This window comes from Acinonyx jubatus, chromosome A3, assembly GCF_027475565.1.
Source record: "Acinonyx jubatus isolate Ajub_Pintada_27869175 chromosome A3, VMU_Ajub_asm_v1.0, whole genome shotgun sequence".
Taxonomy (NCBI): domain Eukaryota; kingdom Metazoa; phylum Chordata; class Mammalia; order Carnivora; family Felidae; genus Acinonyx; species Acinonyx jubatus.
In genome coordinates this window covers 60945836-60964551 of record NC_069388.1, presented here as the reverse complement: position 1 = coordinate 60964551, position 18716 = coordinate 60945836, and the positions used below count along the sequence as shown (strand labels likewise).

Below are 18716 nucleotides of genomic sequence, written 5' to 3'. Positions count from 1 at the left end.
GTAGTTCTCTTCATCCCCGCCATGGGAAGTGTGGGAAAATGCTCCCCTTCAGCTGATGAGCAAAGGCTCATCTCACAGACCTGGTTATGGTGGGAGCAGACCAGCTCCCAAGACAGGAAGAACTATCATCTAATGAAGCATTTTTTCTCTAGACAGATTTAAAGATTTAAGAGGAAAAATAGGCTATGTCACTGTCCAAGCTGGCAAATATGTGGTCTTTCCTGGGCATAGGAATATAAACTAGGTCAGTGTTTCTCAACAATGACCATGAATCAACCATGGAGAGGAGGTTGAGACCTGGGAAGAGATTATAAACCCTTATTTCTGGAATCCACCAGGAGTTTCTAAAAGTGGAGTCCAGGGTTCTGCACATTTTTGCATATTGTACCAGTGACTTGCCTACAGGCAGCATTTGGAACCAATGACCTAGATGGGTTTTGGAGATTAATTTACCACAGAATTCTCTTTATTTATTTTTTTTAAGTTTATTTATTTTGAGAGACTGGGGGGGGGGGTTGCAGGGAGGGGCAGAGAGAGAGCGAGGGAGAGAGAGAATCCCAGCCAGGCTCCAGTGGAGCCTGATGTGGGGCTCGAACTCACAAACTGTAAGACATGACCTGAGCTGAAATCAAGAATCAGATGCTTAACCTATTGAGCCACCCAGGCACCCCCACAGAATTCTCTTTAAAATGAATACTTATAATATTCCTGAATCTTAATTTTGTGAAATCATAAATTAAATACAGTCGAGCATCTCTTTGGTACCTGGGTCTACACTGGGAGAAGTGAAAGGCTGACTTTATACTGAGAACCACACATGGGCTACAATGATTTCATCAATACAGTCCACATCATGTCATTTTTTCACTAAAAATGATGACATCATTTATTAAAAAGTCCACTTTTGCTCCAGTGATCTGAGACACGCTCTTTATCTTATACTAAATTCCCGTATGTCCTGGGTCTATGCCTGGACTTTCTATCCTAACCACTGGCCTACTGGCTACTATACAACAGTACAGTACTGTTTTCATTACAGAGGCTGGAATAGTATGTTTTAATGCCTTATGGGACTAGTCCCTATTTTGTAGTTTTTGTTTTTTCGGTGTTTTCCTTGTGACCTTTGCATGTTTGTTTTTGCACATGAATTTTAGTATCAACTTGTGTAACTTCATTAGGGCCTGTTGATATTTTTATTAGCATTGTATTAAATTTATAATATAATATTCACATTGGGAAAACTGATGGTAGGTCATTCTGTGTTGGAAATGGGAATGTCTTTCCATTTCTTCAAGTTACTTTTGGCTCTTTCAGTATGTGATTTTTCTCCCTAATAGGAGCTTGAATGAGTGTTTGGCCACCTTCTAAGTACAAAATGGATTTATTTTCCTGTATCTTCCCAGACCCCCAAGGTATATAATGGCCAGTCTACACTAAGTTTGGAGACCTTTCCTTTTATTTTTTTAAGTTTATTTATTTATTTGGAGAGACAGAGAGCACACACTGGGGGTGGGTCGCAGAGAGAGAGGGAGAGAGGGAGAATCCCAAGCAGGCTCTGCACTGTCAGCACTGAGCCTGATCCAGGACCTGAACCTAGAAACCATGAGATCTTGACCTGGGCAGAAACCAAGAGTTGGATGCCCAACTGACTGAGCCACCCACGTGCCCCTCCTTTTTTTTTTTTTTTTAATGTATATATACACAGAGGATCACATTATAAATTGATCATTACACTCATCTAGATAATCCATGATGTTGGGTTCCTAGGAGCCTCACAATTAGAAGAAACATGTAGATTAGAAAACTTCCCTTGGGACTATAATGTCAGGTTGAATAATTTGAATGTACTGTTTCTTTGTAGATCAAAAATAGTTAAATATTGGGATACCTGGGTGGCTCAGTTGGTTGAGCGTATGACTCTTAGTTTTGACTCAGGTCATGATCTCACAGTTTGTGAGTTTGAGTTTGAACCCCACATTGGGCTCTGCACTGATAGCATGGAGCCTGCTTGGGATTCTCTCTCTCCCTCTCTCTCTGCCTCTCTCTCTCTCTCTCTCTCTCAAAATAAAATAAACTTTAAAAAATATTTTTAAAAATGGTCAAATATCTCCAATTTCGTATGGTTCAACCTCAACCAATTTCATATGGTTCAATCATTTAGGGGTCTCTGCTTAATGGTGTGGGTCATAAACCTGAGTCCAGGCTTCCTGCAGAGTGTAGATGCCTTGGTAAGGATGTCACTTCTCTCCATCCACAAAACCGGAGGCAGCTGATTAAAAAGTCCTTATGTTTATGTGGACATAAGCAAATGTTTCCTTTGTTCAGCTGTCTTCTTTGGAATTTCATTTCTTACTGTGGTTTTAAAATAGGTCCTCAAATTCTTTGATAGCCTTCCCTTTGAAAGGTGGGGCCTAATCCCCCACCCCTTGTGTGTGGGCAGGCTGGACTTAATGACTTGCTTCTAATGAGTAGAACGTGACAGAAATGATGGTGTGCTACTTCATAGATTAGGTCATAAAAGACATTGTGGTTTCTGCCCGGCTATCTCTTGAATTGCTCACTCTGGGGAAAGTCAGTTGCCATGTTGTGAGGACATTCCAGCAGTGTCCACTCACTTAAGGAGAGGCCCTTGTGGTGAGAAACTGAGCCCTCCTGCCCACAGCCAGTGAGGAGGTGAGGCCTTCTCACTCAGCTGTGAGTGAGCCATCTTGGAAGCAGACCCTTTGGTGCCAGTCAGTCGTCAAATGACTGCAATCTTGGATGACAGATCAGGCTTAGCTGGGTGGTTCTGGCTCAGAGTCTCTCGTGAAGTTGTAGTCAAGAGTCTTCAAGATTCCTTCTCTCATTCAAGACCTAGTTATTGATCTCCTACCCAGTGAGAGATGCTGTGCCAGGAGTAGAGAGTTGAAAAAGGCATTTGTGTTCTCCAAGTGCTCACCACTAATAGGAAGTCAGTGTCATCAGTACTTATTAGCTATAAATATACTAAAATGGAAAGTACTTAAAAAGTGCTTCAGGTTGTATTTGCATGGAGCTTTGGGACGACAAAAGAGAGGCAGATCTGCTTACTAAGGTTTTTGAGTAGAGAGAGTGAATTGAGAAGAGACCCAAGAAACCCCTGCAGACATAGTGAAGGTCCCATCACACCAGAAAAGGAGGCTGACGAGGCCCCTCTTCAGAGGCCAGGAGCTGCTCTGATGCTATTCTGCTGGACTAAGAAATCCAGACCACACAAATTTTCCTTAGCAAAAGGGACCATTCCCCCTAAAAATTAATGGTAAAAAGGGTTGGGTAGGAAGAGGGGTGAAGAAATGATTTTTTTGAGAAGTAAAGTCTTGTAAAAAGTGTGCACAGGTGTGCAGCAAGTTCAAGCTACCATGGATGTTAGCTCTGCTGAAAGGAACCTAGTTCTTGGTTAGCAGTGCAACACTAAGATGCTATTAATAGAACCAATCAAAGTCTCATTTCAATGCTAGGAGAGAGAGGGGGAGAGAGAGAGAGAGCGAGAGCGAGAGAGAGAGAGAGAGAGATTATAATTTAAGACTTCAACTTTTCCCTGAACACTAAGCCAAAATTTCTTGGTTCTGGGCTCATCGAACACAACTTTACCAGGCCCAGGATGTGACTGATTGGCACTGGGATTGAGTCTGCATCATGGATGTGGGGATTTGCTTTCTCCCATAATTGGCTGCTGTTTCTCTCATAGTTAATGGCTTTCTACAGTTGAAATGAAGTTTGGAAACTGACTGTATTTGACAAAACATGGTGATTGTGCTTATTTTGTCCTGCAGAAAAAAAAAATCCAACAAATGATCAAAATCACAACCCATATTGATGATAAGTGTAGACAGTGGTTCTTAATTATGGTTTTGTTTTTTGTGGAACAGAGACAAGGAAAGTAAAAATTTGTGTTTAAGTGATAAGTCTATCTTTTTTACACCTTTATGAAAGAGCAAAAGGCGAATTCAATCCATTCAGTCACTAACTCTATATTGTCCAGAGTTTTCTGTGTATCTGTGGTTGTTTATCTCTTGACTCTGATTTGACAGCCTAACATTTCCAAAGTCAAGTAATTATGACTCATGTTAAGTTGGGAACTTTTTCTCTTTTCTAAGCCAGATTGAATAAGGAACACATTTCTCTCTTTCCCCAGAAATAATTAAGACCTCAATAGGCTGTTACCACACACCCTGCCAGTGTTAACCACTTTGCCTCATTCCCACCTCTTTTAGAACTAGGCTAAGGCAGATTCACCAATCTCAAGTCAAAAATGCCTCTCAGGTCAAAGGCATCTGGGCCTGGGAGGCCCCAGCCTTGAAGACTTCTGGGGACAACAGGGTTTGTTACTTCTCACTCTTCCTCATTCCCTTTTTAATAGCCCTACTTTCTAAGTGCTAAACTGTTAGTCTCCATGTGTCTCTGGAGCTCCTACCCATTGGTTCTGCCTTGCTCCTGGAACCTCTCAGAACATCTCCTAACCCCTTTCCAGGGCCATTCTTGTGTTGGGCAAAGACAGCTCTCCCAGTTTCCTAGTCCTCTCCATGCTAAACTCACTCAGGCCCTTTGACAAGGTCTCATATGCAAATGAGTCAAAGATAGCCAACGGCAGAGTTAGCATGCTAATATTTCTGATTTTCAATGCTGCCTGTTTCTACTAAACTTTTCTGCAGCCCGTCTCCCAATAAATGCATATTTCAGTGTAGTTCATTTTTCTGTCTTGCCCTTGCAATTTAAGAAACATTTTTATAATATTTGGTCGTTTATAAACTGTTTCCATGAGCATTATGCTATCTGTGAGGTAGGTCTTATTATTTCTATCTTATGCTAGTGGGAAACTTGAGTCAGAGGGGTCAGCAACTGACTGAAAGATTTTCTCGAGGTTCTCTAAGGTGGTCCCTGACCAGCGGCATCAGTGTTACTTTGGGCGGGGCGGGGGGTGGGGTGTCTGTGAGAAATTCACATTCTCAGGCCTCCTCAGACTTACTGATTCAGAAACTCAAGGGTGGGACCCAATGATTGATCTTTTAAGGTCTCCTGGTGATTTGGATGCACACTCATGTGTGAGAACCATGGCCTTAGTCTACGGGTGGGTCACCCAGGAATTTGTCAGATTTAAAAAATAATAACAAAACACTGATATACGTTTGGACTTTTCTCCAAAATTCTTCCTAACTCCTCACTTTGATTCTAGAGGAAGTTATTTTATTTAGTTAGTTTTATTTATTTTTGAGAGAGAGAGAGAACAAGCCTGGGACAGGGGCAGAGGGAGAGAGAGAATCCCAAGCAGGCTCCACACCCAGTGTAGAGACTGATGTGGAACTCGATCCCACAACCCTGGGATCATGACCTGAGCCAAAATCAAGAATCAGACTCTCAACTGACTGAGCCTCTAGCGGAAGTTGTTTTTATCATAAAAATAGAACTAATCAGGGGAACCTGGCTGGCTCAGTCAGTAGAGCACGAAGGTCTTGATATCAGGGTTGTGAGTTTGAGCCCCATGTTGAGCATAAAGATTACTTAAAAATAAAATCTTCGGAGGGTGCCTGGGTGGCTCAGTCAGTTGAGTGTCCAACTCTTGATTTTGGCTCACGTCATGATCCCAGGGTCGTGGTATTGAGCCCCACATTGAGCTGCATGCTGAGCATGGAGCCTGCTTAAGATTGTCTCTCTCTTTCTGCTCCTCTTCCCTGCTCACATTCTCTCTCTCTCTCTCTCTAAAATAAATCAAATCAAATCAAATCAAATCAAATCTTAGGGGCACCTGAATGTCTCAGTTGGTTAAGTGTCTGACTCTTGATCTCAACTCAGGTCTTGATCTCAGGGTCATGAGTTCAAGCCCCACGCTGGGCTCCATTCCATGCTGAGTGTGAAACCTACTTTAAAAACATGGAAAAATAAAAAATTAAAATCTTTTTTTTAATTAAAAAATTTTTTAACGTTTATTTATTTTTGAGAGACAGAGAGAGACAGAGCACAAGCAGGGGAGGGTCAGAGAGAGACACAGAATCTGAAGCAAGCTCCAGGCTCTGAGCTGTCAGCACAGAGCCTGATGCGGGGCTCAAACCCACGAACTGTGAGATCATGACCTGAGCCAAAGTCGGCCACTTAACCAACTGAGCCACCCAGGCGCTCCCAAAACAATATCTTAAAAAAATAGAACTAATCACAGGCCATTGGCTATTTTTAGATGAACACATTTTGGTTTTTGTCCTTCTGTAGGTCACGTTTCAGAGAAGAGGAATAGAAAATCCTTTCTATTCAGCAGGGATATAAATAAGCAATTTAGTACTGAAGATAATGAAACACTTCGAGAAGCAGTGAGGACAGGTAATAATCTATATAGTGTAAGCTAAATAAGATACTTAAATACGGATAACTTCAGAATGCATCTGTTTGCCTTTCATGGTATTTTAACAGAGTAGATGTCAGCATACCTTTAATTTTCCCATAAAAGCATACAATCTGCCATGAAAAAATATGAATTAAACTAACTCTGGGAATTTTACCACCCTTGCAAGAAGATGCTACTTTTATGTTGCTCATTTGTAACATGGGCATCGTCTTCTGAGCCTCTGCCATTACTGCACATAGAGGCTTTCTAACAAGCAGGAGGGATGAAAACCAAATATTAACCTAGTCCCTAATATTCAGCCTTGGATAACCTGGGCCCATTCAGTACAGGTAGAAACTTGCCTGTCATGACAATTGCAGGTACCAAGCCCACACTCCCTCCATGTAGCTTCCTGTTATCAAAAGTATACCTGGTTGTCACTTTCTAACTCAAAGAAATTAAATGCTGACTTATTCCAGCAGAGCCCTTAGAGTTCCTTGGTAGTGCTGCCTCTTGCTGTAGCATACACGGAAGTGGGAAGTTGGACATTTCCAATTTTCTCCCCATAACCGAAGATGGCCCTTGACCAACATCTCCCTGCCTGCATTGCTGGGCCCCCCTCAGTGGTTCTCCACACTAAACCATCCCGGTCCTGTCATGGAGCCTCAGTACCCCATTTCCCTGATTCCATTTTTGGTCACGTTACAAATGGAGTGGAGGAGCTTTAGGAGTCCCTGATGTCAGCGATGGTCTCAGCTAAGATTGCCTTGGACTTCCAAGCCCACACTCAGTGGCATTCTGAATCTACCTTCAAGATTTCTGCAAGTCCCTAGATGCCATAAGAGGTCAAGATCATCTCTGGCATCATGTTTACCTTGTGCATGAAATTGCCCCAAACGTACTCACATGAGGTGGATTATATATATGGGAGAACTTCCTGAAGGTGGGAGGGTAGGGCAATGGGGGGCAACTTCAAACTGAATATTTGACTCTATTGTTCTTAACGGCCATCACAGTAGAACTTTCCATCCCTTCCATCTGACCTCTCCTCTCTTATTCTCACCTCCTGAAATCTGTGCTTAGTCATTCCTTCTTTTTGGTTGCTTTGCTGCTTGCCAGCTCATAGCCTCGGCATCTCACCTCCACCACCAAACAGCATCTCATGTCACTGGCAAGAAGCTTATGAGTGTATTTTCCTAAACAAAGCCAGCTTCTTCCCCAAGAGGACTTCTGGAGCCAGCAGCTTAAGTTGCTAAGGTTTTCATTTCTGCTAAATGCAGAACTAACAAGTTGTCCCTGCAGTTCTGTATGGGGTTGTCTCTTTCTGTTTACTCTGCCATTTGTCTTTTCATTTAGATACACAAAATAAGGATGTACCATGTGTGCAGCTTCTAGACTTCCTCCAGAGGAACATCATCATTGCTGCTGCCTCGGTGGTGGGAATCCTCGTGGTCACAGTGTTGTTGTTACTGGTGTTGACTGCATACATCAGTAGGAAAAAGCCATTGTGAGTGGCTCTTCAGTCCCACCTTCCTACCCATGAAGAACTCATGGGTATTTGTATGAGGTTGCCCCAGATCTTCTTGCTGATCCTGGAGTTAGGAGGAAGGCAGGGACTCCTAAGCCTGGTTGTGTATTCATAGAATACAGACGACCCAGGCTGTCAGTTTTTAACACTGCCTTGGTGGTTCTGATGCACAGCTAAGTATTGCAATTCCTGGCTTGGACCACGCTTACCTCTAAAGACTCCTGTAGGTTAGGCCACACCTACTGAGGAAATGGTACAAAGACTGGCTGAAAGACTGGAAAATAGGCATATGAAGGCAGAGAGGGATGAAGCCATGGAGGAGATGAGCACAGGGCTGATACTTGGCTGTTACACTGGTTGTTAGAATATTGAAAGATCCCTCTATTGGTTGGTAAACAGCACCTTCCCAGAACCTCCCACAGACTTTCCAGTCTTCCCCATGATCCTGCAAATGAAGGGTTAATGTCTGGCCCAGCAGTGGCCCTCCAGGGCTCCATTCTGATGGTGGCCACTTTGACTAGTCAGTGGCTGTCTGTACCACTTGTTAAAAATGTCTATTATCCCTTGGATGAGAGGATTCCAGCACAGTGGCCGTAACCCTGAGTAGGCATGAGACAGTAAATGGCTTATAAGATTATGCATTTTCAGTAACTGCATGTTGAAATTTTGTGTGTTCATCTGCATCCCTTGAGACACACTTCTTCATCACAGGGAAAACAGCTTCCCAAGACCTCTCAGGTCCTGCCTAACACTGTGTTGTGTGTGCAGCTTGACCACAGAGAAAGGGGGCTGTGGCATGCCATGGAGGGTGAAGTTTCCATCCCTCTGCCCACGCCTTCCCCCTAACTCTGAGTCTGTGGTACTTAAATTTACCCACAAGAGTGACATTGCTTTCCTTAAAGGGGTTCTTTTAAGTTTATTTGTTTTGAGGGAGGGAGGGAGGGAGGGAGGGAGGAGAGAGAGAGAGAGAGAGAGAGAGAGAGAGAGAAAACATGAGTTGGGTAGGGGCAGAGAGAGAGGGGGAGAGAATTCCAAGCAGGCTCTGTGCTATCAGCACAGAACCTGATGGGGGGTTTGAACTCACGAACCATGAGATCAGGACCTGAGCTGAAATCAAGAGCTGGAGGCTTAACCAACTGAACCACTCAGGCACCCCTAAAGGGGTTCTTTTAAAAGCCAACATTCTTGGGACTGGCAAACCATTTAGGCTAGCCACTATCACCTCACATCCAGATTTCTCCTCTGAGACAGGAGTGGGTCCCCTGAAGTGAAAGGGGGGCCTGGAATGTGGCAGAAGTTAGAGATGGAAGATTTAAAGAGCTTCTGGAAATGAGGTTGACCCATCTCACAATTCTGACTGGGGCTTGGATTTGTCCATTGGATTTGTCATTTCCCTTCTGTGCCTCTTGGAGGTATAGGAAGAAGTGGTCAAGACTGTGGCTCCATCCCATAAAGGTGAATTAAAGCTGTCAAGAGCCTGTGTTAGTTATCAGAAAGTGAAGGGAAAGGAATTTCCCAGAGGCTTTCTGGGTGTCCAGAGACAAAATGAATTTCACACATGAGAAGATTTCCTTTTTTTTTTTTTTAAGTTTATTTCGAGAGAGAGAGGGAAAAGGAGAGAGAGAGAGAGGCAGAGAGAGAGAGAGAGAGACCACAAGCAGGGGAGGGGCAGACAGAGAGGGAGAGAGAGAGTCCCAAGCAGGCTCTGCACTGTCAGCACAGAGCCCAATGCAGAGCTTGATCTCATGAACCCTGAGATCATGACCTGAGCTGAAATCAGTAGTCAGACACTTAATCGACTGAGCCCCCAGGCACCCCAAGCCTTTCTGAAAGAGAAGTAGAATCCCCACCCTGCAGAAACATCAGCCTCTACCACCACCCAATGAGCTGACAGTAGGAATTCCTACTCATGTAATCGTGCAATAAGGTTTTCTGCATTTTGTTTTAGATATCCTCCAGCAAACATGACATATAATATTTTTATACTGAATGGGAAGACTTGGTGGCAAAAGTATCAAGAAAAGAACCCCAGAAAACAAAAGGGAAAACAGAAACAGTTGAAGTCCAAGTCCTGTGTCTAAGCCAAGTGGTGGGGCCACCAAACCAGGACTTAACGCTGCAATGCCAGGCAGTTCTCAATCCCAACACCATGGAGAGGCATTTGGATTTCTGGCTGTGAGATGTGCTCTGCAAAATGTTTACCTTCTCATCTCAATTTTGAATGGACCAAGAAACAAATGTTCACCACAGGATGCTCACAGGGTGGTATGGCACTAATGGCTAGTGCGGGAGACTTAGCACATTTGCCCAAAGACAAACCCTTTCAAGCTATGGATGTATTTATTTATTAAAGCATTGATTCTCTGATTCAGCCATTCATTGAACAGATATTAATTGAACACCAAATACGTAGACAATATCAAAATACATGAGGCGAGCGAAGATATTGGAAGCAGGCCCGGTCCTCGCCGGCTTCTGAAGACAGGGCAGGCAGCCGGCTGAAGCTCTTCGGTAGTGGATTGAGGCCTCTACACTCTGATTGCTAACAGGGTCCAGGGGGGAGAGGGGTGGAGGGGGCGGCACCTGGTGTTGCAGGAGTGAGGCTGCCAGTGTAGCTCAGGCAACCTATGCTGGCAGGCGAGGTCAGGAGAGAGGGGATGATCTCATGGTTCGTGGGTTTGAGACCCACATCAATCTCTATGCTGACAGCATGGAGCCTCTCTCTCTTCCTCTCTGTCTGCTTCTCCCCTGCTCTTGCTCTCTCTCTCTCTCTCCCTCAAAAAACAAAAACAAAAACAAAAACAAAAAACCCTTAAAAAAAATGCCCCAAACAAAAAGCATGCTATTCTTTCTTTGAACCAAACTCTTCCAAGCTCTGAGAACTTGGACTTGGGCCATTGACTATAGGAAGGGACCCTTCTAAACACAGACTGTGAGAGATGCCTGCTCATGTCAGGTTTGGTGGGGGGCAGCTGATGGGGCTGTCTGAGGGCACATGTAGCTCAGATTCCCAAAGGTGGCTGCCGGTCCTGTGTGGGCAAGGAGTCCTGGGGCTCTGAGAGCCCTGGGCCTGTCTTGTGCTGGCAGGGCAACATCCTCCCAAGCCCCCAACAGTGTCACCACTGAGCACGGAGGGAGGGAGGAAGGGGCTTCACAGCTCCAGATACTTTCCACACATGGTCCCCTGGGAAGCTGGGCCCAGCTGGACTCCAGTACTGGTCCTGCCTTGACCTTCTCTGAGCCTCAGTTTCCTCAAATTTGCCATGGGGGTTGGAATTGACCTCCTTTACAGCGCTGTAGGTGGTTCTTTCAGCAAGGACCATTTATGGAGCACCTGCTATATGCCAGGGTGCTGGGGACATGATGGAGATCAGGTAGAGCAGCCTTCCCTGTAGTAGGTTGCTGGTGTCCTCTTGAGCTTGGAAGGAGGGAGAGGAGGCTGTCAGCGCTTAGGTATACAGCAGGCACACCATAAATACCAGATTCTTCCTTGAGCTACTGATAGATTGCACCCCCACCCTCATCCTATCCTCATCCCAACCTCTTAGGACCCTAGAACGGAGAGGCAGCCCACCCCCCTGTTGACCTCCCACCCCCACCTCAGGCTTCCATGTGAGGAACAAGTTAGGGTCAGCCACCTCTAGCTTCTGCCAGTGGTCTCCTCATTGCCTGTGGGCCCACTGGGAGCCTTCCTTTTCATTTACCTCTTTCTCTATGAGAGAAGTGTCTCCCTCTGTGTTCTTAGTCTGCTCTCATGCTGGGGACTTCCGCCTTCAGCTCAGTGGTTGGTTTAGCCAACCTGAACCCTGGCTTGATGAGGGGCGGGCACCAGACAGCACAGGGGATTTCACAGTTGAGTTCTGTGGAGGCTCTGGGCTCCCAGAGTAGTAGCCAGCTCTACTAGCTGTGAAATCTCAAGCCTCAGTTTCCTCTTGGCCTCAATTTCTCTATCTGTAAAATGGGGCTAACCTACTCCGTGGGGTGGTTGTGAGCATTGCATCTTTGCTGGGGCCAAGACATAGTAGTGCTTAATAGACAGGAATAAGTGAATCTTAGCTATTATGATTATTCTGCAAAACCTTGGCTCTTTGCCTTCCCAGCATCCTTTCTCCTCCTTCGAGCCATAGCTCCTGACTTCCCTTGGGTTCTTCTCCCCCATCTCAATGTGGTGGGTGTGAGGTATGTTACCTTGTCCTAAGCCACTCTCACATCCCATCCACTGGCTTCAGGGACAGGTTTGGGGATGGACATGTGATCTCACTCAGCCAATGAACTGTGTTGGAGTTTTTGCTGGGTAAATTGAGAGATTCTTTATCCTCCTCCTCCTTTTTTCAATAAATGGTGTATATATATATGGGAGAGGCAGAGAGTGAGGGAGACACAGAATCCAAAGCAGGCTTCAGGCTCTGAGCTGTCAGCACAGAGCCTGACATGGGGCTCGAACTCACAAACCGTGAGATCATGACCTGCGCCAAAGTTAGACGCTTAACCGACTGAGCCACCCAGGGGCCTCACCTCTTCAAGTCTTAATTCACAGGTTAGCCCCTTGGTGAGGCCTGCCCTAACCTGTCTGTTAAAAATCACACACCCATATATCTCTTCTACCCTCTCCTGATTTACTTTACTCCTTAGCACTTGAAACCACCTGCCATACTCCATGGAATACTTGTTTGTTACTTCTCTGTCTCCCCCTGTAAAATGTCACCTCCATGGGGGAAGAGATTTTCATCTGTGTTGTTCACAGTAGAACTATAGTGCCTGGAACAGAGTGGCATAGAGTAGGTGCTCAGTGCTGAATAAATAGGGAGCCTAAAAGGACCATCTGAAGAGGTAACAGTGTCACTGAGATTTGAATATTTAAGGAGCCAGCTGGGGCGCCTGAGTGGCTCAGTTGGTTAAGTGCCAACTTTGGCTCAAGTCGGGATCTTGTGGTTTGTGAGTTCAGTCCTCACGTCGGGCTCTGTGCTAACAGCTCGGAGCCTGGAGCCTGCTTGCAATTCCATGTCTCCCTCTCTCTCTGGCCCCCCTTCTCTGCTTGCGCACGCTCTCTCTCTCAAAAAGAAATAAACATTAAAAAAATAATTTAAAAAAAAAAAAAAGAAGGAGCCAGCCATTCGATGACCCCCAGGGAAGGGCACAGCATATGGCTGGTGTGGCAAATCAATTCTCTTTTGATTTAAACCGTGCTGGATTACTTATTTATAAGGGGTGTCGAGAGCTGCCCCTGGAGCATGCAAGGGGATCTCGTTGCTTCACTTGGGCATGCAGTCACTAGCACACTCTAGACATGGGGAAAATAGATAATGATGATGACAATAATGGAGAATTTGCTTTGAGATCTCTTTTAATTTTCACAATAGCCCTATGTGGGAGGTACCATTATCATCCCCGTTTCCTATGCGAGGGAATAAGGCACAGAGAGATCAAGTAACTTGCTCAAGCCCCCTGATCTATAAGCAGCAGAACCAGAAAAGAACAAGGAAATAAAAGTCACTCTTGTCTGATCACCCAGGTGATGCTGGGTGGGAGGGGATTCAGGAGAAACCGTGGGGGAGAGGGGACTGTCCTCCCTTTGAGGATCATTGCGCTGAGGTGTAACCCCTCTCTGGCAGGCTGGAGCCTCCCACCACCACATTCCTTCCCGCCCCCCCCCCCCCCCCCCGCTCCCCCCTGCCCAAATGCCAGAGGTTTCCCAGCAGTGATCTGGTGTCCCTTTAGCTCTGGAGGCCAAGTGTGGCCTGCCTGAAAGTCAGGTGAAACTGACAAAAGGCCCTGCACTGATCTATTTGAAGATTGGAAGGCTTCCTGGAGGAACCCACATTTAATCATGGACCTGGAGGAGGAGTAGGAGTCAGGCAGTTGAGGTGGTGGGGAAGTGAGTTCAGGCTGGGACACTGCAATGGTAAAGGCCTGGAGGCGTGAGAACAAGCCACCAATGTCTTCCGAGGCTCTTTGCATGTGTGGACCCGACCCAAACAAATGCACCCCAATTTTCCCAGCCCACATTTCCATCCGTCATCTGTTTGCTCTTTCCTCTGAACATTCAAAAGACCCACCTACCTCTCTTGACTCCCTTTTGGCGAAACACATGGCCTTATCTGCAAGCCAATCTCAAACGGAGTCTGAGCACCACAGGGCCTCTGTAGTTTCAGAAAGCAACCTCTAGGACCCGCAAGGGGCTTGGAGGGCAGCTGAACCAGTGCCACACAGGGACTAGGAGTCCCCTTCTCAGGCCTGACGTCCCCAGAGTCTGGAGGCCCCAAATGCTGCTGCCTTGCAGGTGCTCTGTGTGTAGCCTGCTCACCTTCTAGTCTTTTCCTTCTCCTGTGTCCATCAGTGGGTGGGCTATGGGCCCGGACTGCCCGGGCTTCACTCCTGCCTGGCCATTTGGCCTCTCTGGGCTTCTCTCAACTCGTTTGGAAAATGGATTAAATGGGTTATATGGATTAAATTGTAAACTGCTTGAGATGTTTTCTGGCACGTAGTAAAGGACTCAGTAAGTGCTATTATCACTGCCGATTGTGTGATTCTGATGCCATTATTTCTTCTCTCCTCACTCTGCTGGGGCATTCTTCTCTCCCTCCAGAAAGGATTATCCAGTGTGGAAGCAGATTTTTTTTCTGCATCCTGAGTTTCACGGTGCCTGTGGGGGAAGAGAAATTTTCTAACAAAAACAGTTTGGGGGGAATATATGTAGGAGAAAAGTATCCCAGCCTGGAACCCAGAAACAAAGATTTCTTGAGTGGGGAGAGGGGGATTTAAGGAACTGGGGGGGACAGTAGGGACTGGAGAGAGGTCCTCAGGAAAGAAGGCCTGGGGTGGAGCATAGAGGAACCATGAGGCAGGTTGTGGGGCTGGGCGCACACCCCCCAGGGTGACAGGACCCAGAGAAGAAAAGTTCTTGGGGTCTCTTGTGGGTCTAGGATGGCCCCACACCATCCCTGAGGCCATGCTTGTGGACAAGCCACTGAAGACATCCCCATGCATCCAAGAGGGCAAGGAAGTGGTGGGGGAGAGAGCCCCCTGAGGCCTTGCAGCCCCTGGAGGGAGAGAAGAAGAGACGTGGACACCAAGCATGGGCAGTGGCCATGCAGCAAGGAGTAGATGTGAGGTGTGGCCACTCAGTCATCATGGGTGTGGGTGAGTGGGAGGGAAGGGAGGAAAAGAGAATGAGGAGGAGGTTGTGGCCAGAGCAGGAGGTGGTGATCAGCCAGGTGCAGTGTGTGGGGAAGGTTCGAGGTGGGGTGGGCTGGGAGCAGGTGGGCATTGGGAGACACACTGTCTCTGTGTCTTGGTGAAATGACTGATCCCTCTCCGAATCCTTCTGACACCACCCATGTGCGTTGGGGCTCCTCTGAATACACATAGTGCCCAGGCTTCCACCGCCCCAGACCTGATCTCCCTGTTGACTCAGCTGCCTCCTCCTCTAGCCTGTGACCCATTTAGGGCAGGGACAGGGTTGTCATTGCTGTCCCAATGCCTGGCACACAGTTGGTGCACTGAACCTTTGAGGTATGGCTCTACTTAGCAAATTTCTCCTCTCTCCAGTTTTCACCTGCCTGTGAAATAAATAAATCACTTTTAGGAGCAGTTCGACAGGCAGGCAGGCCTTGGGTCCTTGCCACCTTGGGAGGGGGAAGTAGGGGCATTCCTGTTTCCCACGAGTCCTGGGGATCAGCCTCCCTCTGCCCCTGCTCTACCCCCCCCCCCCCCCACCTTCTGGCATTCCCCGCCCCTGGCTTTGGGTGTGCTCTTGGAGTTGTCACTTTGCCTGCCGGTGCAACCCTGCAGCTAGCCTCAGTTTCCCCCAGCAAGGGGCAGGCACTGCTCGGCTCAGGAAATACCCTGTGCCCTCCCTGGAGCATGTGACTTTTGATTTTCCTTGAACACAGCACTTTGTGACTTTGGCGTAAACTTCAGACGCAGCCCCCTTTCCTGTCTTCACATGAAGGAAATAAGTTGAGTTTCGGAGAAACCAGCTGCTGAGAGCACACCAGGCCTTCCGGGCCTGGTCCCTGCCAGCTTGGGCCTTTGTGCTGCTGCTGGTGTGTCCAGGTGAGTGGCCGTTCTTCGGCCTTCTGCCCCTGTCCTGCCACTGCAGCCACACCCCAGGGGACTCAAGGCAGCTGGCAGAAGGTGAAGATCCCCTGGGGTGTGGCCTACTTACACTCGGCCTGGGCATGTGAGGAGGTGGTTAGCCGCAGGGCCTCACGCTGGGGGCTTGGACTGCACAGAGACCCACGTTAGTTTCTTGGGCCCTAATTCTTCATCTAGAGCCAGCTGTTGACGTTGGGGACCAGAGATCTTGCAGGCGGCCCATTTGCCTCGATACCATCGACACAACTCCAGGTAAGTCATCCTGGACGGAACAGCACCCGCTCACCATTTCCACGGGTAGCCTTGGTCTGGTGGAGGAGGACAGAGTCAGGAGGCCACTGGGAATGACCGGGAGGGGCCGTCAGATTGGGATGATGGGTGGTGTCCAGCTGGAAAAGGAAGCAGACATGGCTTCCAGCCACCCTGAGGGAAACAGATTCCTTGCCAGAGTGTCAGCTGAGCGGTAGTGTCCAGGGGACCCAGAGATGCCTGCTCAGTCCCTCACCTCCTCCTGGGCCCCCATCAGGGTGACACCCTTGGCTCCAGGAAGCAGAGAATCCTCCAGAGAAAGCAAACATGTTGTCTTCCCCCTCCCCCAACTCAGCCCTGTGAATATGAGGGTGGCTCAACAGGGCTGTGAACTTGAACAAAAAGATTCCTCTCAGGGGATGCAGGGCAGGCTTGAGCCACTTGTAGGGGAGCTCAGGTTAGAGAGGGGCCCAGAGAAGCGAAGGAGAAAACAGTCTGAATCCTACTCAACTGCGATGTGTCGGCAAGTTGGGTGGACTTTGTGAGCAAACTGAGGTTTGCACGTCTGTTAAATGCAGGTGCAAATATGGGCACCTTGCAGGCGCCTGGCTCTTGTGTCTTGGGTGAGAGGTTGGGAAAAATGTCCAAGGCAGGGGTTCCTATGGTAAACAACTCAAGGTGAGTTTCATTACTCTTATCTCAGCCAGGATGGCGAGCACACAGTGGGTGCTTAATGAGGCTTTGCTGAGAGATTAGGGCCAGGGACTCCCGGGATGAAAAAAATCTTTGCCGCATCTGAAGGCTCTTCTCCTCCAGTGCAGCGTCTCTTCTTCCTTTTCACACCTGTCCTCCTGCCTCATGCACATGGCACCGGCCAGGACACAGGGCAGGCAGGCGGCCTGGATAGCGGGACGTGCACACTCTGGAGCCAGGCGGTCTAGACCTGTGTCCTGGCCCTGCCACCTGCTGTGTGTGCTGTGGGACCTCAGGCAAGTCACTGCACCTCTGTGTGCATCAGGTCCTGGCTCCATAAATCCTTCACTCACAAGGTTCTTGTGAGGATTAGGGGAACTAATATAGTTGACCCTGGAACAGCATGGGGGTTAAAGGTGCCGAAACCCAGATGCAGTTGAAAATCTGCACAGAACTTTTGACTGCCCCCAAATTAGCTACTAATAGCCTACTGTTGACTGGAAACCTTCCAATAATATAGACAGTGTAACACGTATTTTGTATGTTACATGTGGTACTACTGTATTCTTACAGTAAAGTAACCTAGACAAAATGAAATAGTATGGAGAAATTCACAAGGGGAAAGGCATTTACAGTCCTGTAAAAAATCTGTGTGTAAATGGACCTGAGCACTTCACACCACTGCTGTTCTGGGGTCAACCGTAAATCTAGAGTGCCTGGCACATAGTAGATGCTATGTGAGCATGTTGCTGTAATTCTAATTATCATTATTAGCTCTGGGCGGTCAGGCTCTGGACTTTGCAGCTTCTGGAGACTCTCCTAGGGGCTGCAGCAGTCAGACCTCTCCATGCTGACCACTCCCTTCCCCAAAGCATAGGTCAAGGCTGTGGTTCTCAAAGGGAGCCAATTTTGGCACCCCTTTTGCCCCCCAGGGACATTTGACAATGTCTGGAGACATTTTTGGTCATGACTCAGGGGCTGTTGCTGGCATCTAGTAGATACAGGCTAGGAAAGATGCTAAACACCCTGCAATCCCGCAGTGCACAGGACAGCACCCCCCTGTCCCCATGTCTCTATAGGCTCTGTCCTCCCGACTCATCATCTCACCTCTCCCACCCCCTAAGCCTTTCCTTGTCTCCCTTTCACAGCCACAGAGCCTGACATCCAGAGAGGGAAAGCTCCTTGCTGAGGTCACACAGCCCTTAAAACCAAGGCAGCAGAGGTTGAGGTGGGGGGAGGGAAGGGGGGACTGCTCTTCTGGCATTGTCCAGTCGATCAACAGACACTTAGCAAATCTGCTGGATGCAAGGTCCTATCCCCAACCTCACAACAGCCTAGCACTCTGGGCCCTGACAGTCCCAGGCCAGCCTGGGGTGAAAGCCCCTAGAGATCTAGCTCAGGACTGTGGATTCTGTCTCCTCAAGGACATTCACTGAAGTGGTGAGTGCAGATTGCTGGGTCTGAGACCTGCATTCAAATCCTGACTGCCACTTGCAGGTTCCAAGATTTTGAACATGACATTAACCTCTCTGAGCCTCAGTTGCTTTAGCTGAGGAGTGGGGGTAACAATTTCCATTTAATGGAGTTGAGGTGAGGTTTAGATTAAATGGATAATGCTCATAGCAAAGTCCCTGGCACTAACCTGTTTGACATGTACTTATTGGAAGGAAGCAGGGGCTGCAGGAGAAAACAAGATGGCCATAGGCTCTGCTTTGGGGAGCTCAGCTTGGTCAGAGGCAGGGGAGTCAACAGACTGTGGTCATACGTGGCTGTCAGGGCTGTGATGTGGGAGGATGGACCCTGGGACAACAGTGGAGG

General features: G+C 47.6%; 1 protein-coding gene across 2 annotated transcripts in view; it reads left to right on the top strand.

Moving 5' to 3' along the window:
* The window catches only part of LOC106976677 (tyrosine-protein kinase ZAP-70), a 38878-nt gene that overhangs the window by 552 nt on the left and 19610 nt on the right, over positions 1 to 18716 (top strand). Inside the window, exons 1-5 of one of the 2 annotated variants that reach the window (XM_053200489.1) lie at positions 2587 to 2673; positions 6220 to 6327; positions 7688 to 7838; positions 15752 to 15914; positions 16134 to 16208. The gene's annotated coding sequence lies outside the window, so the exon portion shown is untranslated. Of the gene's footprint in view, positions 1 to 2586; positions 2674 to 6219; positions 6328 to 7687; positions 7839 to 15751; positions 15915 to 16133; positions 16209 to 18716 lie in introns of those variants that run through there. The other variant, XM_027072606.2, reaches the window with a different exon arrangement.